This window comes from Lutra lutra, chromosome 1 (genome assembly GCF_902655055.1).
Source record: "Lutra lutra chromosome 1, mLutLut1.2, whole genome shotgun sequence".
In the NCBI taxonomy this organism is placed as follows: Eukaryota; Metazoa; Chordata; class Mammalia; order Carnivora; family Mustelidae; genus Lutra; species Lutra lutra.
In genome coordinates, this window is record NC_062278.1 from 63,921,203 (window position 1) to 63,947,039 (window position 25,837).

The 25,837-nt window shown below is 37.1% G+C and overlaps 1 pseudogene; it reads left to right on the forward strand.

Moving 5' to 3' along the window:
- On the forward strand, positions 1 to 25,538 carry LOC125097149 (small ubiquitin-related modifier 2-like; annotated as a pseudogene).
- The last annotated feature ends 299 nt before the right edge of the window (positions 25,539 to 25,837 follow it).

Consider the following 25,837-nt stretch of genomic DNA (forward strand, 5'->3'; position numbering starts at 1 on the left):
ATGAAGACCTTCCTTCAGCGACTTTATGTTAGTGGAGAAGGTAAGTTGTAGGAAAGGATATGGAGGTAGAGATGGAAAAAGTTAGAATGGAAAATGACTGATTTTTGTAAGTTGGGGTCAGTGAGGGTCTTTGCAGGCAGGTTAATGAGTTTGTCTTTATTCTATATGCAAAAGGAAGCCATTAAAGAAAGGCTTCAAGCAAGAGACATCATCAGACTTGTGTTTTAAGAAGATAACTAACTGGCAATGGAGTGGGAGATGGACTCGGGCAAGTCAAACTCGGGGAAGACCAGTTATAACCTTTCTGAAATAAAAAAAGGCAAGAGATAATAAAAGCAGGTCACAGGACAAGCACAGTGGAAGGAAAAAAGGAGTGAAGACTTCTGGAGGCATTTCAGAGAGGCACTGATAGGACTTGTCAACTAATTGGATACAGAAGATTTCATTCTCTCCCCCACCCCACCCTTCTGTGTGTGTGTGTGTGTGTGTGTGTGTGTGTGTGTGTGTGTGTGTGTGTGTATTTTTTTCTTCCTTCAAGTCCAGGCTGGTAAAATGAGAAAGTTGAGTTAAGAAACTAGTTTCAGAGGAAATTTAGAAATTCTACTTTTAGAATTCTGAACTGGTTCCTAAATTGGTACTCAAATAGTCTGTACCTCCAGATGGACATGTTTAGGAAGTTGTCAGAGGAATACGACATGCTTCGTAGGAGAGCTATCTCTGAATCCTGTAATAAAGTAAGCCCAGAAATCAAACGTTTCTCCCCCACCACCAACATTTTCTTGTGTTTTCTTTCTCTCATTTGTTTCTGTAACTTTAATATACAAATAGAGCATTGAGTTAGTGATATATTTGCTAATAATATGAACCTCATTTTAATTTTTAAAAACACAAGTGCACATAGCAATTAACTGCTTCTATGTTCGAAGAAGAAATATAATCTGAACTTGTCTCCCTCTGCTGGTTGCACACTGAAGTATCATAGGTCTTTTATAATAGAAATAGAAATATACAATAATAATTGGTTATGCACAAGTATGGGGTTTTGCAGTTCATAATGCTTAGTGACACACATAACTTTATATTTTATCTTCACTGTAACACTTTGAGATAAACAATGCAAGTGTTATCACCCCACTTGTCAGAAAAACACTTTGATTCCAACCCATTAAGCTCTCATTAATAAATTAAGAAATCAGAGGAAAATCAGAAAACATATGTAATTAAAAGAATTGCATACCACTAAAGCTGGTAAAGACCAAGAAGATCTTGTTCAGTCCCTCCATTTTAGAGCTGAAACATGGAAGCCTAGAGCTTTACAGTTATTTCAGATCACCGACAATATTCAGAGAGTACAACTCTCAAAACAGTACTCTTTCTATTGTACCATGCTGTCTGCTTAATACTATCAGGATATTAATCCTTTACGCCACAGATGAAACATTTACACCTTTGGCCTGACTATAGTTTAGAAATGCCCATTTCTCTAAGGCTATATCTATATAGCAACAGAACAGTCCATAGCTACAAACAAGCAAGTAAGAAACCAAAAAAAAAAAAAAAAAAAAAAAAAACAAGAAGTAGGTAAGTCAATTGAACAAATAGATAATAAGGCAAAGACCAATCCCCAATTACGTGTTTGAATAGATTTTCGGTCTGTTCCACCTTGGGGGTCTAGAACCATAAGCAAGGTTTGAGATGATTTTCAGAGACACCAGAGCATCTCTTGTGTCAGCAGAAGAACTGGAGGAACTGCTCACCCTCCAACCCCCTGTAGCACTCTCTTCTTCTTCCTTAAGATAGTATATTACAGCTCTCTGGCTACTCACCCAATATCCGATTCTCCAAAGTCATCTCCAAGCTTTTTTTTTTTTAAGATTTTATTTATTTATTTATATTAAGACTTATTTATGTACTTACTTACTTACTTATTTACTTACTGTGACCTGAGCCGAAAGCAGATGCTTAACTGACTCAGCCACCCAGGTGTCCCCAAAGCCATCTCCATTTTTTTTTTAAAGATTTTATTCATTTATTTGACAGAGAGAGATCACAAGCAGGCAGAGAGGCAGGCAGAGAGAGAGGAGGAAGCAGGCTCCCTGCCGAGCAGAGAGCCCGATGCGGGGCTCGATCCCAGCACCCCGAGATCATGACCTGAGCCGAAGGCAGCAGCTTAACCCACTGAGCCACCCAGGCGCCCCAGCCATCTCCATTCTTAATGGATATTACTATTTTCTCTTGGCAGATAAAAAAGCCAATTAAAATTATTTATTCTTGCGTGTGAGTGGTAAATTCTAAATTTTGAAAAGATGTGAATGTTATACAAGGGGAGTGTCCTAAGCCTCCAGTAAATTTCTGTTCAGTAGAAATAAGTAGAACTAGAGAAGGATTTTTGTTTGTTTTCAAATGGGAGAGTCCTTTAGTAAGTCTTGTTTTTACTGACAAGAGATAAAAGCCTTTGAATCAACAACTGTGAAAGTAACTTAAAAGACCTAAAATTTAAAGTAAAAAGAGAATTTACATCATCTTAACCCATTAAATCATAATATCCCTTCACACAAGAAGAAAACTTAGCTTAGACTATCAACTCGATATATTGTAACTGTTAAAAAAAGTTCTTATACAGATGATAGATATTGGTCAGAAATAGAGAAATGCCAGTAAAATTAAATATATATATATATATATATATATATATATATATATACACACACACACACACACACACACACACACACATACACAAATAGAAACAAATATAGACAATTTGAAAACATTGACTACATCCAGTACACTTGGTAAATATTTCCAATACCCATATCCAACAACAATTTATCAGTTAAACTCCTTAAACACTTTTTTTTTCCAGTAGCAAAATCAAAATTAGAGTTAGTCCTTTTCTTTAGTGGTGTTCTCTTTTTCTCTTGTAAGAAAGCATGCCAGAGTATTGATCTTAGGCTAGAATCAGGTTGGAAAGTGGCTTTAGAAGCCTTTTGTGATATTTGGAAGCAATGAGAATGAGCTGATACGAGGAATACTCGCTGTTTCAGGAAAAATAGGTTATAGTTAGAGCTTTGATGTAGAAAATATCTAGCTTGGATATAAGGACTAGACAGTTTGGAGAAGTAGGAAGATTGAGAAAATGATAAGCAGGTATGAAGATGTAGATCTGAAAGCACTAAGTGAACAAGAGGGAGTAGAAGACAACAGGGGTGATGAGAGAGGAAGATAATGAGTGAAAAGAAACTTGTAATATGACCTATTATTTCTTAAAATAGATAATTTTTATTCATCAGCTAATGTGAGACAGTCTAATTTTGGTGCCTATTTTGATGTATGTAGTAAAAGAGTAAAATTATTTTTCTTGGGACAAAAATGACCACCTTGTTGTTAAGAAACAATACTAAATGATGGTCTGCAACTTCTTTCCATTCCTACTAATTTGACTTATGATATTTTTGGTTTATGATATTATTAATAGTTTGATTACTTAATTAAATAACAAGAATTTAATGATCAGTTCTGTGTAAGTATTCTGAAATACTTATTTCTGAAAGATATCCTGAAAGATCTATGGGAACCATTCACTATGGGCTCTTGGATAAGGTCTCTCGGTAATAAAAAACAATTTCAACCTTGTTAGGAAAAGAAGATCAACAAATAGATTGGTGAAAGATTCGAAAACAGTAAACAATCAAGTCTGAAATTTTGAGAAAAATTGCTTTAAATGCAAAGAAATTCAAACATGAGGCGTTCACTTCAACTTTTTACATGTCAGTCAATATACTAGGCACTGAGTTCACAAAGAAGCACGGGGGAAAACCCTGGCTCTTAGCTCTGAAAAGAGATTACCAATGGTTGGACAAAGACAATAAGTATGAACTGGACAAATGCTTACATGGTACTGTTTCCCATAAAGGAAGCCACCTAATCCACACTGGAGGGAAGGTTTTCTGAGGTGGCAACAGAGTTGTATCCTAAAAAAGAATTCACCTGAGGAGGTAATACATGAGGACTGGTCCTTAAGGTTGTTTGGGATGTTAACAGTTGGAAACGAGTGTGGAATAAAGTTCACGAGGGCAACCCAGAGGGATAAGTGTTGAGTTAGGAGCCCGCATCCTGGAGCAAAGAAATATAGCAAGGAAGAAAGTGCCCCTGACCAGAAAGGATCCCTGCTGGAGAGTAGTATGAAATTCATTTGGATGAGGAGAAAGGAGATGAATTATAAAGTCTTAAAAGACAGGATGGGAGCAATCTATACTTAATATATCAGCACACAAGAAGTGTTTTATTTTCTTGGGCAAGGTTTTGAAAGTGGCCTTCGGTATAATAGTTGTGTAAAGCAGAGGACCCAATTAGGATACTATGTCCGTGACTCAGGCTTGAAAGGTAATGACCTTACAGCGAGAGGAGAGAAGGATAAATGTCAGGGATATAAAGGAAGAGTCAAAAGGAATCACTGACTAACTGAACACATGAAATGGGTAAGAGGAAGGTATCCAAAAGGAGTCCTGTGAATCCCCTCTGGGTGTCTGGAGAATGGGGTTATCATTGCTAGAGTTCAGGAAGGTGAAAAAAGTGGAGTGCAGTATACTGGGGGAGGGGGAGGGGGAGGAACTAAGTGCCTCTAAGCAGTAGCACTGCCATTCGGTTAGCAACACTTACTGGAGGGACTATGCTTGTTAATGGATTTGGCTGCATTAGCTCGATTGGTATGAATTTCCCAGATGTGCATAATTAAGAAAGAAAAAAATTCCAAAAAGAAACCCTATGATCCTTTCAGTATTCATGCTTATATTCATAATTATTCATAAATAAAATAGCATTAGTTATTCTCTAATATCCACTCTCCAAAAAAGTGATACACACAAAAAAAATCCAAAATATAGGTAACACCTGGGCTAAAGTGAACGTTCCTTACTAAAGGTTGATTATCCTAAATTTCCATCTTATATAACCCTAGGTTTTTTTTAATGAGTTCTCACTAGATCTCATCCTCAAACTCTTAGAGTTCAAAATACCCCAAGGTGTGCTCACTACACTTGTTTGTTCATCATAATCTTTTACCCTTGAGCTTCTTATACTTTTCTTTATTATAATCTATTTCTAACTGGGGTCAGGCCATTTTTTAAAATTTTGTACATTTCAAGATGCATTTGGAATATAAATAAAGTTATAAGATAGTTTTTCTAATGATAAATAAATAATGAGCTCTATGTTGGGTATGTTAGATTTGTTTAAATATTAAAGAAGAAATTTACAAAAGATAGTTATAAATATGAAGCAGGGTTTTAAGAAAGGATCCAGTAGTGAAACACAGATTGGGGAGTCATCAGGATAAAGATGAGAGTTGAAGTGTGGGGGGTGTGTGGGGGGGGGGGTGTGGGTGTGTGTTTGAAAGTGTTAACAAAGATAAAGAAAAGCAGAATCTGAGAATTGCACCATGGGTAAGACTTGCCATGCTGGAGTAAGAAAACAAGAAGCAAGAGAAGTTATTCCTGGAAAGCAGCAGATCCAGAGTGAATCCCCCTTCATCTGTAGAGCACAAAGTGCTTCAGGGTTCATTTGTCTTCAGTTGGCACCTATTGCACTCCAGAGAGCTCTTTGAAGAAAGATGTCATAAATGTCAGGTATTTAGATAATAAACATAGAAACAATAATAGATACTCAAGGTCTTTAAATAGAAAGAGAGCGCTGCCTGTATTCATCACTAAGTGGTCTGGATCAATATCAAAGGACAATCAAAACCCAGGGCAGAGAAAACTTAGGACATTCCTATGTATTGCAATAGAATGATAAACTCACTGAAGGAGAGGGGTGGTCTCTTCTCCAACCGTGTTTTTCTGTCTTATCCAAAGTTCCACTGGGACTGTCACGAATTCAACAGATGAGTAGAGAGATTCATCAACAGATGAATAGAGAGATGATTGCTATGTGTATAACGGGACTTCCATGTTTCCAAGAGAAATTTTAACATCATAGGCCATAACTTAATCATTAGCAGATGATGGCCCTTTAAGAAGAGAGCAGCTTAAACACCTGTTTAATGTGTTTTTCTAGTAAACAACTGAAATGGAATCCAGTCCCTAAACTGCCATTTTATAAGTTATTCCAGTTTGTAAATACAGTTTGAGGTTCTGATTGTATCCAAGCATTTTACAAATGAATAGAATTGCCTTAGGTAATCAGCACTATAAATTCTTATTTTTCCCCCAAGAAGTATTTTAAATCTCAGTTGAAAAGATATGGAATATTATACACCCTCCCCTCACACACACAGAGGCACATGTGCAAAAATACGTTCACCACAAATATATGAAAAAAAAAAATAGACAGTTGGTGACTTACTAACCAGTTAATTTTTATTCATTAACTCATTATTAATTCATCTAAAACCTAACAATGTAATTAGCATAGTTTAAATTTCAAGTTTGTTTCTTAGCAGTGCTCACGTTGCTTCCAGATGGGGCAAATGAAGTACCAGAGAACTGAAGATGAAACCTTGAGCTCCAAATCTTGGAGAGATGTTTGCAGAGGAAGGATAATATGTCTGGTGCTATCTTTGGTATTATATGTAGTTTCTGAGCTCAAGTTTTCATATTTGACAAATGCAAATCCTACAGATATTTAGATATGAGCAGAAGATTTGGTACATCCCCACTGTATTTCCAGCCATTCAATTCTCTCTGTCACCTGGAACTTGAAGCTGTGCACAGCACTGATTCTTTATCATCTCCACTTGCCTAGGCAGAGCCAGACAGAATGTTATAATGTACTATATGTCAATGTCCTAAGTCTTAGCAGTGCCTTTTCTTATCTGAAGTTTGGTGGTGGGGAGAGAGGACTGAGGGGGAGTGTCCTTAATTTTTAAGGAAAAATGTTACATTTGTATCCCAAGATATATGTGCTACAGAATAATAAAGAAATATGGAATAGAGAAATATTAAATTTGCAATTATCTTTCCTACTAATGAGAGTCAAAAATGTTTTCCCTGGGCGCCTGGGTGGCTCAGTGGGTTAAGCCGCTGCCTTTGGCTCAGGTCATGATCCCAGGTCCTGGGTTTGAGCCCCGCATCGCATCGGGCTTTCTGCTCAGCAGGGAGCCTGCTTCCTCCTCTCTCTCTGCCTGCCTCTCTGCCTACTTGTGATTTCTCTCTGTCAAATAAATAAATAAAAAAAATCTTTAAAAAAAAAATGTTTTCCCTTATGTGAAATTTAAAAATCAGCTAGCTTGGGTCACTTTTCATAAACCATGCTTGTATCTCCTAAATTGTGAGTTTCAGATTTTAACTCTCTTAGTTTTTTTCATTAGATGGAGCTCCAACCATCATAGAATCTAGCCTTTGCATTTTACAAATGCAATAACTAAGATCCAGAGACTTTAAAAGTCTGGCTCAAGGTCATACAATGGATCCTAGCAAGGCTAGTACCAGAAAGCATTTCTTCATAATACTCAGTTCAGAACTCTGATTGAAATATGCTGACTTCTAGGACACATAAGTGTGTGCACAAGTGTGTATCTGTTTGTGTGTAAGTGTGTGTTCTTTTGCTTGATGTGTTTTCTTAAGTAGACTATCCCTACCCCCTCCCCCAACTTTGTCACTCCAACTTTTCTTTAAGCAGCGAATTCTTACTCTTTAATCAAAACCCAGTTCAAATACCATCTATTCCTGTCCACTACTTTAACCTCCTAGAAAGCACTTGAAATGATTTGGTAGCACAGTTGTCAAACACATCAGATTTCTTTGCAAACATTTCTGCCTATTTAATTGTAATAGATAATAAACTAGTATCACTGCATCATAAACTCCTTAAGGATAGGAGTTTGAATGCCTCAAGCATGATGTGTATGGTGCTTGGTGATGGTGAGTGCTCCAAAAAACTTGTAGAAATAGCTTAATTTCATTTAGACCAACTGAGCAAAAATGTTACCCTTCAGAGTAATTAGTGTAAGAATTATACCTGTACTATGTAGGCATCACATTGAATTTTATTTTAATTCCTCTTAAATGCTTAGAAAGTATAATAAGGACCTAACCTTAATGAGTACTTTTGGGGATGCAGAGGCTGGAGACCAGGTTTGTTTTTTGTTTTTTTTTTTTTTTTTTCTCAGAAGCAATGCTGGTCTATGCCCACAAATTTGATAACCTAGATGAAATGGACCACATCCTTGAAAGACAGAAACAACACTGGTACCTACATTTCTTGCTAAGTCTTATTCTTATTCTTATTCTACTTATACTTCTCTACTCTCTACTTATTCTTATTCTAAAGAAATATTACCTATAACTTCTCAAGATCTATTGAAATCTTCTGCTATCTCCATGTGTGATATTTCTCAGCCATTTATAGCTATTTGGTTAAAGTCATCAGAGACAACCTAAAATTTCAGGCCTCATCTTAAGTGAGTGATGCTTCAGTTAATGATCTGTTCACTAGCCTGAAGATTTGCTTTTGGGGAATATCTGAACTATCACATCTATTCCTGTAAGACTAAAAATAGATTATTTAGAGAAGGCTACAATTTTAGAATGTATGAATGAGACCTTTGAGGACAAGACATAGAAGGGCCAGCCATCTGGTTCAGCTTTGTCTGAAATGGCCGATTTTGCAAGATCATTTAACCTCGGCTATACGTCCATTCCTTGTCAGGCTGAAATATGACAGAGCTTGATCATGGGGAGTTTGGGGGAGAGGGTCACTCACACAGTGTTTGTTCTGTTTTAGCATGTAACATCTTTGTCTTTGCCCTCTGCTTTTGTCTTCACTTTTTCAGCTTCCCTACTCTTCTGATCCATATTCAGTTTAGTCCCTATTCCCCAAATTTCCCTTCTTTGCATCCCTTTATCTTTTTTAGGACTCTCTCTCTCTCTCTCTCTCTCTCTTTTTTTTTTTTAACTTCACCATTTACCCCATGTCTCACACTGGGCCATAAAAAAGGGAGTCATGGGTTTAAAAATGATCCACTATAGATACCTACAACATTTTGTATTTCTCTTTTTAATTCCTTACTTGGTTTTCAGTTATCAAGCACTCTTAATTAGGACTGTTTGAAAGTGAAAATACTAAACTCACCCTAAGTATTCATGTTTGACAAGGAAACAAAAAAAGGAGATAGGTACTATACAAAGTACTGGGGAAAATTTTTCGAAAAGACAAAGTCCTTGTCCTCAAGAACATCATACCGTAGTGGGTAAGGCAGACACACAAATTACTTTCTGCTTATGTGTGACCTGAGATTGAATTTCAAATTTTTGTTCTGTAAGTCATTGGCTCACAGAAATCAAGGATTCCAACTCTGCATTTTGATATATTAAGTGAGACAAAGAATGGAATATTAAAAAGAAATACTAAATTGGGAACATAAGGTAATCCTTTGAGACCTTTATTAAAATCGGCATTGACTTTGAAGACCTGAGACTTTAGTGAGAAGGAGGAGATTTGGAGAGGTTCTAAAGCAGAGCCCCCAAAATGATTAAAGTGGTTAGAAACATTAGCAGATGCCCAACAGTTTGGAGCCAAGCAGATATTGTTGCTGGTTCAAATTAGAATGTGCCCAAGGCCTTAGGAAAACAGTTCTGTAAAGTTAATGTTAATGTTTTCAAACCATGAATGTCACCACAACTTCATCTTCTTGACAGTGCTTTAATCAGCCCCAGGCATTTCAACCCGCTGTCAGCCCCCTTGCAGAATTCCAGGCTTGCTTCATGCTTTGACACCGACTCAGCAAAGGCTGGATGTGTCAATGGTCTTTACTCCCATTCTTTCACCCTCTAGACTCAGTAACCCAGCCCCAGGTTCTGATCTCCTATAATGTTCTCTACACTCCCAGCTGTGTTCTTCCAGAAGTAGCATTCGTAGCAAACCGATCGTAAAATCCAGCATATCAAACTAGAATGCAAATAAATGGCGAGTAACTAGATGCTCTGAGCCTCTTGCAAGAATGAGATTTCTCATGATATTGTGTACATGTATGTGTAGTATACATAGGTATATTGCTATAATTTACTATATATATTATATAACATATGTTATTTTTAATTATTATAAAATTATATCCTCTTATAATATAATATATATAAAATAATAGGTATTATAATATTATATATAATATAGATGATATATTAAGTGATGTTACTATAATATTATATAATATATGTATATAAGTAACTTCTAGGTGCTAGGTAATTTGTCCGATACTGGGAATACAAGGAAGAATTACAGATACTGCGCCTCCATAGTTTAGTAGAACAGGGAATGTCATGCAAACTAGCACATTAGCAGACCAGAAATTCAAGATATTAGGATAGACATTTGCAGGAGGAAGACTGCAGACACAAAGGTGAGGCTGATTAAAGGGGAGGCTGTTCTCAAGATTCTGGAATAGGGTAAATAATTTCAAGGAAAATTCTATGGTTAAAAGGATGCCAAAGTTAAATACATTTCTTTTAATTGAGAAGAGGGAAGAGTGGGAAGAAAGTCACATATTAGACCACTCAGTTGATACTGCAAGCTGTTTAGTATGTCTAGAAGAAAACGATTAGTAGGAGTTCTAGAGAGTGTCACAGGAGTCAAGTAACAGATGACTTGCACTGACACCTACTAGCAACCAAAATGGAAGAGTGAAGATGTTAGAGGACAACATATACAATCATAGAGCCACACTTCCTCTGTAGCTTCACATAGATTTTTTGCCCACACTCTACTTATACTAAATACTTCATTTTCTTTCTACATCAGTGAAGTATAGTATAACTTGCCTGTCCAAATTAAGTATTCATTTTAGAGTCTGGCTCAGTTCTCTCCATAAGAAGGACTTGAAATAATTTTAAAAATTACTTAAATATTTCCTTCTATTTTCTCCCCAAATTGCTAAACCTAATACATATATTTTTTTTTCTTCCCCTATTCCTCTTCATACCATTCTCATGCACACAGAGACATGTACAGACTCAAATAAACACATTTATAGGGAGAATTAGGAAAGTTAGAGACAGACCAAAAAAAGGGGGGAGGGGGAAGATAGGAAAAAAAGAGAAGGGACTAGAAGTAAGGTCTTCAACTGCTTAGACAAGAGCTGAAACATAGTAGAATGACAGTTTTAGAGACCCCCCAAGACAGGAGTGTAGGAAGATCCTAAACTCACCTCCTCCCATGGACTACCAAGTCTACAGTTGCATAAGTATCATTTCCCTCTGAAAACAAATGAACAGCTTCTCCCCAACAATAAATTAAAAAAAAAAAAAAAACAATAAAAGAGGGGTAGGAGAGGCAGAGACACAGTCTTGCTAAAAACCCCTTACCTGGTATAGTTTTGTGTAATGGGAAGATATCCTACCAGTCTGACACTTTTCCTGGAGGATCAAGCGGTATGTATCCCACATCAATTACCCAACCTGTAGTATCTGTACTATTGTTGAAAAACTCCTCTATGTCTGGCTTAAAAAACCAATGGGGCTGATGTCCAAAGGACCCAAAGTGCTATAGAAAGCTGACATTCCCCTTTTAAATAGCTGGTATATGCTCCCACTTGTCTCAAGACCCAGAGCAGCTGGGTGTGTGGGGGTGGGGTGGGGAGGAGGGTGACAGCAGTTTTAAGAGTACCTGGACTATATATGAAGGAAGTTCATTTGCTAATCTAAAGGCATATGCTAGAGAAGCAGGGGACAGTTGAAATTCCCTAGAGATGAAGGCACTGGTGGAGGCCATGTTTAAACTCTCCACCCACCCAACTAGCACAGGTGGGCGAGCTCTGATGAGTACGCTCCTGCCCCCTAGCTAAGACAGGTGGGAGCAAGCAGTTCTGGCTCTCTTGCTGCAGCCTTGCTTAAACAGGTATATGGTGGTTGCAATATTCCCTCAACTCCCTGGTTGGGGCTGGAGAACATGAGCAGTCATGGCATTTTCCTGCTCTTGTTCTAAAGATGGCACACATACTGTACTCCTCACACCTGTGGGCACCCCCAGTCAAGACATTTTTCCCCCAATTGCCTTTCTGAAGCCAGCAAGCAAGCCCCCGCCCCCCAACAAATTCTGCTTCTGCCTGATAAAGCCAGTGGACGCATGCAATTCACACAGGGGACAGTCTTTGATCACTTCACCTTAGTGGTCAAGGGGGCTGGGATTCCTGAGCTCCATGGAAATGTAACAATCAAGAAAATAGTTCTTAGCAGGTCACAACCCCCAGGGGACTACAAAGAAAACAGACTGAAACAAAAACCAGTCTTCCTGTGGTGGGAGGGGGGCGGGGGGGGGCACACAAACAAACCTACTTAGTTATCCTGGAGCTTCAACCTAGGGGACAGACTTCAGAGTTCCCACACATCCAGAGGCTAAGGAGAAGCTTCTAGGGAAGGTAAGCAGGAGACACCATCCGTGCACACAACCGTGATCTTGCTATAGCTCCACAAAACCTCCCAGAAAGTAGCTTATATACTCATTTGGAGTCTTGATTTTTGCAACTTTTGTCCAAAGAGCACCTATAGGTCTTCTGGTCTGGGAACCAGCAGGGATTACGATTGCAGTCCACAGGATGGCATATATTTCCATATTTTAAAAACTGCTGCTTGAGGGGTGAGCTTCTAATTAGCCAAAACTAGGTGCTAAATGAGATCCTCCCACCGCTTTTGGAATACTGATAGGTCTTGGCACACCCTCCACAATGGTAATATATCAAGAATGAAGCAATCTGTTGGGACAATCACACAGTTTTGAGAGAAAACAAAGAGCTAGGGCAAGATTGAATGTTTCATCACCTTCACAAAGCCCCTTCTCCAAGACTGAGCGATGCAGCCATTCTAATATAGAGAAACAACCACAGAGAGTCAAGCAAAATTAGGAAATGAAGAAATATGTTTCAAATGGAAAAAAAAAAAAAGGAAAAACCTCAGAAAAATACCTTAATGATTTGGAGAAAGGTAATCTTATCTGATAAAAATTCAGGGTAATGGTCATAAGGATGCTCACCAAACTCAGGAGAAGAATACACAGTGACAATTTCGACAAAGAGATAGAAACTATAAAGCACCAAATATAAGTACAGAGCCAAAGAATAAAATGACTGAACTAAAAAATACACTTGAGGTATTCAACAGCAGACAGGGTGAAGTAGAAGAATAGATCAGCAGGCTGGAAGACAAAGCAATAAAATTCACCCAAAAAGAGCAGCAAAAAGAAATGAGCATATTTTTAAAAGAAGTTTACACAAGGGATCTATGGGACAACATCAAGTGGAAAAACATTCTCAACATAAGGGTCTCAGAAGGAGAAGAGATAGAAAAAGGGGCAGAAAATTATTTGACAAAATGATGACTAAAAACTTCCCAAACCTAAGGAAGGAAACAAATATCCAGGTCCACGAAGCCCAGAGAGTTCCAAATAAGATAACCCAAAGAGATCCACATCAAGGCACAATAATTAAGGCGTCAAATTTAAGGATAAAAAGAGAATTTTAAAAAGCGTAAGAGAAAAACAGATTGATACATATGAGGGAAACCCCACAGGGCTATGAGCAGATTTATCAGCAGAAATTCTGCAGGCCATACTAGAGTGCCATGACATATTTGAAATGCTGAAAGAAAAACACAGAACAAGCAAACAAAACAATTTCCAGTGAAGACTACTTATTCGGCAAGGTTATCATTCAGAATTGAAGGAGAGATAAACAGTTTTCCAGACAAGCAAAATCCAAAGGAGTTCATCCCTACTAAACTGGCCTTAAAAGAAAAATTAAAGGTATTTCTTTAAACTGAAATAAAGGTCACTAATTAATAAGAAGAAAAACATCCAAAAGTAAAAAGCTCACTAGAAAAGGTAAATATGTAGTAAAAGTGGTGGATTTTTTGTAATGTGCTTTGTAATTTAATTTTGTAATTAGTTTTGTAATGTGTTCAAATTTAAGTTGCTATCAACTTAAAATAGATTATTTTATAATAGGATGATATATATAAACCTCATGGTAACCCAAAGTAAAAACTTAGAGCAAATACACAAAGGGAAAATGGGAAGTTTTTCTAATAACAAAGGAACAAAGAGGAACTATAAGAACTATAAAAATAGCCATCAAACAATTAACAAAATGGCAATAAACACATACCTATCAATAATTAGTTTATATACAAATGGACTAAGTTTCACAGTCCAAAGAGTGGCTAAATCGATTAAAAACAAAACAAAACAAAATACATCTATATACTGTCTACGATAAGAAATTCACTTTGAAAATAAGGACACACACATACTGAAAGTGAAGGGATGAAAAAAGACAGTCATACAAATGGAAAAAAAAATAATAAAAGTTTGTAGAGCTATACTCACAACTAATAAAATAGATTTTAAAACAAAGACCATAATAAAAGACAAAGAGCAGCACTACATAGTGATAAAGGAGTCAATCCAGCAAGAAGATATAGCATATATAAATATATATGCATCCAATATAAGAGCACCAAAATATTAAAAAGATATATATTTATGGACATAAAAAAGTGTTGGCAGCAATATAACAGTAGGGGACTTCAATACCCCACTTATATCAATGGACAGATCATCCAAACAGAAAATCAAGAAGAAAACATTGGCTTTAAGCAACACTTTAGACCCAATAAATTAAATAAGATGTACACTGGACATTCCATCCAAAAGCAGAACACACAGTCTTAGATGCACATACAACATTCTCCAAGATAGATCACCAGTTAGGTAATAAAATAAATCTCAAGAAATTCAAGAAGTTTGAAATAATATCAAGCACCTTTTCCAACCACACTGATTTGAAATCAGGAAACAATTACAAGAAGGAAACTGGAAAAACTACAAATATGTGGAGATTAAAGAATATGTTACTGAACAACAATTGGGTCATTGGAGTAATCAGTCAATGGTAGAAAGATAAATCTTTTTCTATAAGATCAGGAAGAAGACAGTGATACCCACTCTTGTCAATTTTACTCTACATAGTATTGGAAGTCCGAGCCACAACAATTAGGCAAGAAAAAGAAAAAAAAAAAAAGGATAAAAATTAGAAAGAAAGAAGTAAATCTGTCACTATTTATAGATGACATGATACTATAAAGAAAACCATAAACACTCTACCAAAAAACTGTCAGAACTAATAAATTAACTCATGAAGTGGCAGGATACCAAACTGATATATAAAAATCTGTTATTTCTATACACTAATAACAAACTATCAGAAATAGAGATAAACCAATCCTATTTACAGTTGCATCAGAAAGAATACCTAGGAATAAATTTAGCTAAGGGGGTGAAAGAATTCTACACTGAAAATTATGATATTGATTGAAGAAACTGAAGAAGACACACAAATAAATGTAAAGATTTTCTGTGTTCATGGATTCAAAGAATATTGTTAAAATGTCCACAGCACCCAAAGCAATCCATAGATTCAATGAAATTTTTATCAAAATCCCAATGATATTTTTCAGAGAATTAGAACAAGTAATTGTAATATTTATATGGAATCACAAAAGACCCTCAAATAGCCAAAACAATTCTGAGAAAGAAGAACAAAGCCGGAGGTATACTACCTGATTTCAAACTATACTACAAAGCTATAGTAATCAAAACAGTATGGTATTGGCATAAAAACAGACGTATAAATCAAGAAACAAAATAGGAGTCCCAGAAATAAGCTCATGCATATATGGTCAATTAATTTATGACAGAGGAAGTAAGAACATACAATGGGGAAAGGACAGTCTCTTCAATAAATGGTGTTGGAAAACCTGAACAGCCACATGTGGAAGAGTGAATCTGTGCCACTATCTTACACCACATACCAAATTAATTAATTAATTCAGAATGGATCAAAGACTTGAATGTAAAATCTGAAACCATAAAGCCTCTCAAAAAAAAAAAAAAGTAGATGCCAAGCTCCTTAACATCAGTGTTAATGATGTTTTTTGTCTAGTTTCATTTTTTTGTTTGTTTGTTTTTGCATCTGACTCCAAAGGCAAGGGCCACAAAAGCAAAATTTAAAAAAAAAATGAGACTATATCAAACTAAAAAGCTTTTGCACAGTGAAGGAATCCATCAACAAAATGAAATGGCAACCTTCTGGATGAAAGAAGGTATCTGCAAATCATATTCCAATAAGGAGTTAATATCCAAAATATATAAGAAAACTAATACAACTCAATAACAGTAAAAAAAATATTTCCATTAAAAATGGCCAGAGGATATTAATAGACATTTTTTCCAAAGAAGACATACTATGGCAGGCAAATGAAAAGATGCTCAACATCACTGGTCATTACAAATCACTAGTCAAAAGTAAATCTAAACTACAATAAGATAACACTTTAAACCTATCCAAATGGCTATTATAAAAAAAAAAAAAAAGGAGAAGAAATAAGTGTTTTTGAGGATGTGGGAAAAAAAGGAAAACTTTATACACTTTTGGTAGGATTCTAAACTAGTAGAGCCACTATGGAAAACAATATGGAATTTCCTCAAAAAAAGCTGAAAATAGAACTACTATATGATCCAACAATTCCACTACTGGGTATCTATCTGAAGAAAATGAAAACACTAATTTGAAAAGGTATATGTGCCCCTATGTTAACTGCAGCATTATTTGCAGTAGCCAAGATAAGGAAAGAACCTAAGTATCTACCAGTGAATAAATGGATAGAGAAAATGCTGGTGAGATCTATCTGTCTGTCTGTCTATCTATCCTACTCAGTCATTAAAAAAAAAAAAAAAGTGAAATCTTAACATTTGTGACCTAGAGATGGACCTAGAGGGTACTACACTAAGTGAAATAATTCAAACAGAGAAAGACAAAAGACTGCATGATTTCACTTGCATGTGGAGTGCAAAAAAACAAAACAAACAAAATAAAACCCAGATTCATAAATACAGAGAACAGATTGGTGGTTGCCAGAAGGAAGGGGTGGAGGAAGGTGAAATGGGTGAAGTACAAACTGCCAATTATAAAATCAGTAAGTCATGGAAATGTTATGAACAGCATGAGGAATATAGCCAATAAATATTGTATTAACTTTGTATGGTGACAGATGGTAACTAGACTTACTGTGGTGATGATCTCACAATGTATACAAATGTAGGATCACTATGTTGTGTACCTGAAACTTGTGTAATATTGTATGTCAATTATACCTCAATAAAGAGAGAGAATGGCAATTCCTTTTACTCATCATTTGCCCCTATTAGCCATAAAATAACCTGACTTTCTAAGATCACAAGGGATAACAAGTGAGATTTCAGCCAAATATCTGATTTTTAATCCTCAGTGAAAGCATCTGATCTGAAAACCAACAAAACTGGGTGTTACAGAAACTTGAAATATTTGAGCAGACTTTTAAAATTCAGAATATTTAAAATACTTCTCAAGATTAAAAATACATATATTTTAACATCTAGTTTCATGGACTTGTTACTGCATCAACAATATACAGATGAGAGCTGTCAGAGAACTATCATATAAATGTGTTTTTCCCATCCAAAGCTCTATTTTTCATTTCTTCTCTCAACTCTGTAGCCCATCTGGAAGTGTAAAGACCACTGGGTGAATTCAAACTTGGAAATTGAAATTTCAGCCTTGAATAAAAGGTGAAAATGTTCAGAATTTCCCACTAGCTTTAAAAGCCCCAAATGGTAACAATCCTATTCGGAAACTCAGACAAGAGCTGGGTGAACTTTTTGTATAAAGCACTGTTGATTAGGGGCGCCTGGGTGGCTCAGTGGGTTAAAGCCTCTGCTTTCGGCTCAGGTCATGATCCCAGGGTCCTGGGATCGAGCCCCGCATTGGGCTCTCTGCTTGGCAGGGAGCCTGCTTCCTCCTCTCTCTCTCTGCCTGCCTCTCTGCCTACTTGTGATCTCTGTCTGTCAAATGAAATGAATAAAATCTTTAAGAAAAAAAAAAAAGAAAAAAAAGAAAGCACTGTTGATTAATTAGCATTTTGCAAAATTCTTTGGGAAAAAAATGATGACTTTACTGAAAAGACAGGTAGCTCCTTCCCCACCTACCCTCCAAATCCTCCTTTACTCATGGATGCAAAAGTCTGAATGACCTGGTTAGATGTCTGTCCAACTTCCTCTTGCTAGGAGTGAACCACCGCATTCAATATTTCCCTATGAGAAGTTTACTGAATTATTAGGCAAAGGAGGGAAAGAATGGGACAAAGAAGCTTGAGTGAACATGAACTGGCAGATATAATATCCCTAGCAACATTTTGTTGGGACGCGTTGGGTCATTTCACCCTTTTGAGTCACAGATTTTATCAGACTACATTGATTATTAATGAATATGCAGAGTTCAGTCTTCTGATCCAAGTTATTTTCAGGAGTATTTTCATGGCTCCTCTTCCTACTATAGTTGATCCTTGAACAACACTGGTGTTAGGGGCATCCCCCAAACAGTTGAACATCTGTATATAATTTTGACTCCCCCAAAACTTAACTAATAGACTACTGTTGAACAAAATCCTTACCAATAACAAAAACAGTCAATTAACACATATTTTTATGTTATGTATATTATACACTGTATTCTTATAATAAAGTAAGCTAAAGAAAAAATGTTATTAAGAAAATCACAAGGAAGAAAAAATACATTTACAGCACTATTCTGTATTTATAAAAAAAAATTGTGCATAAGTGTACCTGTACAGTTCAAGCCCATGTTGTTCAAGAGTCAACTGTACACTTATATGTTTCTAAGATAAATACTGATTTGGAGAAAATTCCTTCCTCATGAACTCATCTTTCTTTTACGGTGAATACTGTTTCTAGGTGTTTGTTGGCACACCCGTCAGTCAACAATAAGCTACGTTTTCCAGTTGATCTTTTAATCCATATCGATTCCCTTCTCAGATTTCAAACATTTCTAGGATTGTTTTAATCTCAAAAGTAACCCATCAGATGTCATCCACTTTCCTAGTTTTCAGAGTATGATCCTCAAAATTTTTTATTTTTAAACAGATGATTCAAGGCCACAGTGAGGAATGGGGGCAAAAGAATGCCAAGAAAGATTTCAACAAAAGAAACAATACTTTACACTGCTTTTAGACACTGAAGTACCACTTTCAATTTTATTTGATAAAAGATATTTTTGTTAGTGGATGAGAAATTCTGGTCTAAGAGATTCAGCAACTTGATTGAGATCACTGAGCTAATGACAGAACCAGGCTTAGAACCAGGTATCTAGAATCTCTACCTAGAAGTAATTCTGCCACTCTACGTCTGACTCTTCTAATTCTTCTTTCTATCCTGTTAACATCTATTTATCTCTTTTTTAAAAAAATTTCCCATTCTTCCTTCCTTTTGCACTTTATAGTTTTATCTAGAGCATCTTGTTTTAGTTTCTCTATGTAGTTCATTGAATATCTTTTTTTCTCAACAATTCTGAGGATATTAGCCCATTGGCAAAAGACTGGAGGGGTCATTGTTATCATTAGCAATATTATTGTCTTTCAAATGGATATTTTATTTAGGGATGTTCACCTTTCATAGATTTACACCTTAATTATATTAGTATGAACTCATATACCCTTATAAAGTATACAGAAAAGGGTATGAAAACTAAGACCCCAAAACAACTTGCCCATTGGCTCACAGCTATTCAGAAGAACAAGTAGGGTTGGAATCCTGTTTTCCGTTTCCACTCTTTCCACTTGAGTATTCCAAATGAAGAGAAGGATTGGGGTGGGGGTGTGGGGTTGTGTTAAATTCCTATCTGCATGGGCTATTAGCCTCCTTTTCCTTGACATTTCAAATGACTTGGTTCTTACTAAATCATTCATGCATATACTTACAAATTACTCCTTCACCTTGCCAACCTTGCCACCAATCTGCTAGAGCAAGACCAAATGGCCATAAGTTCCTTCATAAACTTTTCCCTACAATCTACATGGTTGATTGCCTTCTCATCTAAGCATTGTTTAAATTTTGACAATGTTTTCAACATAACTGATTTTCTTTTGACCTCTCATCAGCCCTACATTTTTTTCTTCCACTAGATTTTTATCCAATTAGTCACCCTACTCATACCAGGATATTTCATTTGGTGAACAAGCCTCTGTAATATACTATCCAGGACTTGATTTTATCTTCGCTCTTCGCCCTTTTGTAGAGACTCTAAATCTTCATCTGAATATTCAGTCCAGCAAGCATAAGAGATTGGAAGAATGACCAGTAGCCAAACATGAAGCAGATGCTCCTTCACAGACAGTAACAATGGCAGGAGAAGGCAAATTTCCTAGTAGTGGCATATGAATAACTCCAACATAACACGTACATACATTCAGTTAGATATATATAAGATTTATAGGTATATAAAATAAATCTCATGCAGCTTCTGAATCCCTACCCTCCATAACATATAGGATGCAGAGAACAGAGAACACCCCAAATTAGAAGGAGCAATATATTTGTGGAGAGCTACATCCATTTCCTAGATCCTCCAGCTGAGGGAGGCACATAAATGGTAGTGATGCTAATAAATCCTAATCTAAAGCTCATGCTCTTTGCCCTAGAGCAGGCAGCTGGGAGGTTAGAGGTATCAATTTGAACACCTGCTGAAAGGTAAGGAACTTCTCTATAGTATGAGCAATTCAATTTTCTATTGAAAACTGGTTTTCTTTCAGAAATCGGGGTAAAAAGCCATTTCTGGGTCAGTCATGGCAAAATGATTATAATCACGTTGCTCTATTGCTTGATTAGGTCACTATTCACTAATGCCCTGAAACCATCAGGTTCTTTGAGCTGTCATTTCGTACCCCATACCACTTGTGGTGAGCTTCCCTGTATCTAGTTTAGAAAGCCAGTTCAAGGCAGAAGGTGGTTTTCTTTCTCTACTATAAAAAGAGTTTTGGGTCATGGGTGGTTGCCTTCTCACTGTGCTTTTAAAAGAAGAGAGAAAGTGCCGTCCGTTTGCTGGGAGCAAAAATATGTTCTTTTTCATCTGAAACCATTTCTTGCATCTCACTAAATATTACTGAGCATCTAACAAGTAGCCTATAGTCTTACCCATCTGCAACAGTAAACTGAATATATTAGGAAAACCTCTTCAGACTAGTGGAACCCAGCAGCCTAGGAAGCTTTGGGGAATAAAATATCTGACAGCAGGTGGCCTAAGTAGACCAGCTGTATGGCTATACATAGGAACTGCCACTTAGCAAGTTAGGGCAGCTTGTTCCCATAGCTTGTGGGAAGTTGGACACATTCTACTCCCTTTAGACTCTCTGGGCTATACAGGAAAAATAGGCATTTCATCATGTCCTATGCCTCCTTAATCATGTGATTTTAAGTTGCTCTAAGACGTAACAGTTTCATGTGAAGGAATACAAATGGCAGTCCCAGGACATACTGGACCATTGACCCATTGTTCATATGTCAGTAGTCTCCTTCTCCTTTGTGAATAGTCAGTTACCATGGTAACCAGTAGCCAAAGTTTATTAGTGTTTGTTTAAAAGGTGATTTATAAGCATAGAAATAATTGGCTGCTCATTAACAGGTGGGGCTCCTGAACTCAGCTGCCTTTGGCAATTATCTACAGGATTTAAGAGTTGTGCTCCTGTCCGCCGCCGCTGCCTGTCTGTTTGGCTCAGAGAGTATCAACCTTGAAAACAAGGCAAAAAGAAAACAATCCATCAGCGGGGTAGGTGGAGCAGACCTTGTGACCAATATTGGTTGCTTGCCTAGCAGAGTGCACAGGAGAAGATGGGAGGGAGTACAGGTCGCCCACTTTCAGTTCTTCCTTCAGAAAATGTGCGTACTATATCCTGAAAACTGTTGTTTCTCAGCAAATTCATTAGGAATGGAGCCAGACTTATGCATAAGTTGTTGTTTATACTGGAAGAGCCCCTTATCTAAAAATACTTCCCTGAACCAGCAGTCACAGAATCTGAAAGTGCATCAGAATAGATGTATTATTTTCAGTGGGGTGTGTGTGTGTGTGTGTGTGTGAGAGAGAGAGAGAGAGAGAGAAAGAAAGAGATTGAGAGTGCTAGACAGAGTTGTATATTGTTCGGGGGTGTTAGAGGAGAATGAAGCTGAGAGAAATGGAGTATTTCAGTACTCCTAATGGTAGGAAACATGTTAACCTTGCTGCTGACCACATTCTTAGTAATTGGAGAGACCCCGGATACCCTGAGAAAACCTAAGAAAATATAGTTGTGGATCAGAGTCACAGTTCTTCCAGACTGCAATTTTGACAGGCTAGACCTCGCTTAGATGATTCTGGGGTTTGGGTTTTTTTTGTTTTTTTTTGTTTTTTTTTTTTAATTTTTAAAGACCCTTTCCCACTTCTAATTTTTTCCCACAATTTTGGAGTTTTTGAATAATTGTTAATAAAAAAGATACACTTATTGGGGGCACCTGGGTGGCTCAGTGGGTTAAAGCCTCTGCCTTTAGCTCAGGTCATGATTCCAGGGTCCTGGGATCGAGCCCTGCATAGGGCTCTCTGCTCGGCAGGGAGCCTGCTTCCCTTCCTCTCTCTCTGCCTGCCTCCCTGCCTACTTGTGATCTCTGTCAAATAAATGAATAAAATCTTAAAAAAAAAAAAGATACACTTATTGAAGCATACCATGCACTCATTCATCTTCTTAATCTATATAGCTTACTACTCCTATTATTATTATTACTTATTGTTATTTTGACTTGAAGTATGTGAGAAGAAGGGAGAGGGGAAAACAGGACAATTATTGGAAGATACCACAATGGTAACAAAATGTAAGAGAGATTCTGAAGAGGGAAAGACTTTAAAGAGCAAGATTAAGAAGAGAGAAAACTGGAGACTAAAAAAGATGTTCCATCTGGTTTCTGCAGCTTCTTTCTTTCATTTTTAGACAATCTCAGGAGCTGAGAACAAGGCACAGTTGGCCAGTGCTGCTTGAGGAATGACATAAAGAAAGGTAAGCGAATCAGCTGTGCATTGCCCTGTAGGACATTTCATCAACTCCAGGGGTTATACAGACCAGAAATGAGAGTGTATATCTCCGTGCCAGAGGGGCTGATTACCCCTTCAATTGTTTTAATTTATGTAACAGCATATCTTCTCCCCCACTCAACTAAGTGTCTAATTCCACCGATGAAGCACCTACCTCACCAATAACTATGAAAGTGTTATTCAGGTTGATTAAACACTATTTATGGAAATACCTTTTGTTTTAATAATTGGTAGTGGTTTTTAATTCCACCATCTACAAAGTGTTGTGTATGTGTGTGTGTGTGTGTGGGGGGGTCATTATCTTGATCCTCTATCTTGCTGAGATTTTTGAACACATTCTATACTTTCTGAAGAAAACTCTATTACAAAAAAAAAAGTAAATGGACTTCATATAACTTTTTACTATGTTTTAGGCTTCACTCTAAGTGCTTTATATAACTCATATAATCCTCAAAAAAATTTACAAGTTGGGTATCATTACTATCCCCTTTTTTACATGTGAGGAAACAGAAGGTTAGAAAGAACTTGGGGCACCTGGGTGGCCCAGTTGATTAAGCAACTGCCTTCGCCTCAGGTCATGGTCCTTGAGTCCTGGCATGAAGTCCCTCATCTGGCTCCCTGCTCGGTGGGGAGTCTCCTTCTCCCTCTGACCTTATGCTCTCTCTCTCACTCTGTCTCTCTCAAATAAATAAATAAAATATTTTTAAAATGAGATTAAAAAAACAACTTGCTTAACAATATAGAAAGGAACAAATTAGGAACAGACCTAGAATTTGAAAACTTCACTCAGGACAGCCTGCTCTTCTGCATCTCTTTATTCCTATGAAGTAGGAAGTTAAAAGAGAATGTAACTCTCACCATAACAAGCAAAACAAATTATGTGAGGTACTAAATTAATTTTCCTGAGTCCCTGAGAAAAGCAACATTGAAAGACTCTTTAAATATGCCAAATTCCAGTGATTACTTCATAGGAGAAAAGACACACAAAGCTACTTTCCTTGGCTGAGTCGCAGGAAAAGAAAACTTTCTCCATAGACCAAAAAGCAGCAGAATCTTTAACATTATTTTAAGGCCTGTATGTGGGCTGTCAAGAAAGACTGGAATTCTGAGACTCCTAGTGAAGTCACAGAATAAATCTGCACTCACTCACCAATTCTACTGCCTGGGTCTTTACTGACTGTTCAGGAGCAGTTCTCCAGGAGCTAGAAGGCAGGGGAGGAGAATTGAGAGGGATTGATTTCAACTCAAGATTTCAACTTCTATAAGCTGGAGACAGTGTTCTGAGAGGGACTGCTTTGAGGCATTCTGGGAAGAGAAAGATCTTCCTGGGCATACAAAGTCTTAGTGGGCTGGAAGAGAGCAAAGAAAACTTCCTAGAAATACGGAGAGCTGCAAGTGCTACAAAAGCAGAAATCTTCATGTTTTAAAGAGCTAGCACTGGGCAGAGAAGCAGAGAAATATATGGATCTCACTAGGGCTCAGACCCCGAGTCTGCAGGGTTTCATTCTAATTCCACTTACAAAACATTTAAAGCCTGTGGTCAAACTGAAGCTGCAACAAATCCCAAACACATATCAACTAGAGACCAGACTTATTTAGCTCTCCATTCTATTTTTTTTTTAATTTTTTTTTTTTCAGCATAACAGTATTCATTATTTTTGCACCACCAGTGCTCCATGCAATCCGTGCCCTCTACAATACCCACCACCTGGTGCCCCCAACCTCCCACCCCCCACCCCTTCAAAATTCTCAGATCGTTTTTCAGAGTCCATAGTCTCTCATGGTTCACCTCCCCTTCCAATTTCCCTCAACTCCCTTCTCGATCTTTTCTAGAAATAAATATGATTTACATCCATTGTTTCTATTGTTTACTTACACAAAATACCCTTAGTGCCATAAAATTTGCATGAAAAAAAAGATATGTAAATCATGTCCAAAAGAGAATATATGGAGAGAAGCAGAACCAGAGATGGCCCACATGTTGGAATTATCAGATATTTTAAATAAAATATGTGGAATTTTTTACATGGAATGTAAAGGAGGAAGCAGGAAAAGTAAGCAATGTGAGTAAAGAGATGGGGGATTTTAGCAGAAACATCTTAAACAAATCTATTGAAAATTCCAGAAAAGATACAATATCATAAATGAAGGACTTATTCAGTTAATTTAACAGCAGACTGGAATCTGAAAAGAGGAAGTATCTTGGAAGACAGATCAATAGAGCTCCTGGTGCTGCTTGTGTGTGCTGGTTCAGGTGAGGGCCTGACCTCTTTATGAAGTGGCAGCCAGGGATAATGTGGCACATACCCTGGCAGATGAAAAGCCCAAGGAAGGAGTCAAGTTTGGGAGCAAGGATCATGTTAATTTGAAGGCATTGTGTCTGGATGGTTCTGTGGTGCCATTTAAGATTAAGAGGCACACAGCACTTAGTGAACTAATGAAAGCCCATTATGAACAATAGGCTTATCAATGAGGTTCATCAATGAGGCAAATCAGATGCCAACGGGATGAGCAGCCAATCAATGAAACAGACATTCCTGCGTACTTGGAGATGGAGGATGAAGATACAATTGATGTGTTCTAGCCGCAAACAGGGAGTGTTTACTAAAAAGGGAATCTGCTACTTTACTCCAGAACTCTGGTCCTCCAGACCAAAAGGACAACCTAAATAAGAAAACTGCAATTTGCTTCTACCACATCCTGACTACTGCAGTAGAGTTCTCTCAATTCTTTCATTTTCCCTTTTCCCATTCCTTTATTGCACATAAAGTAACTGGTGTATATACACAAACATGTTGCTTTTTTTTTTTTTTTTTTTAGATTTTATTTATTTATTTGACAGACAGAGAGCACACGTAGACAGAGAGGCAGGCAGAGAGAGAGGAAGGGAAGCAGGCTCCCCGCTGA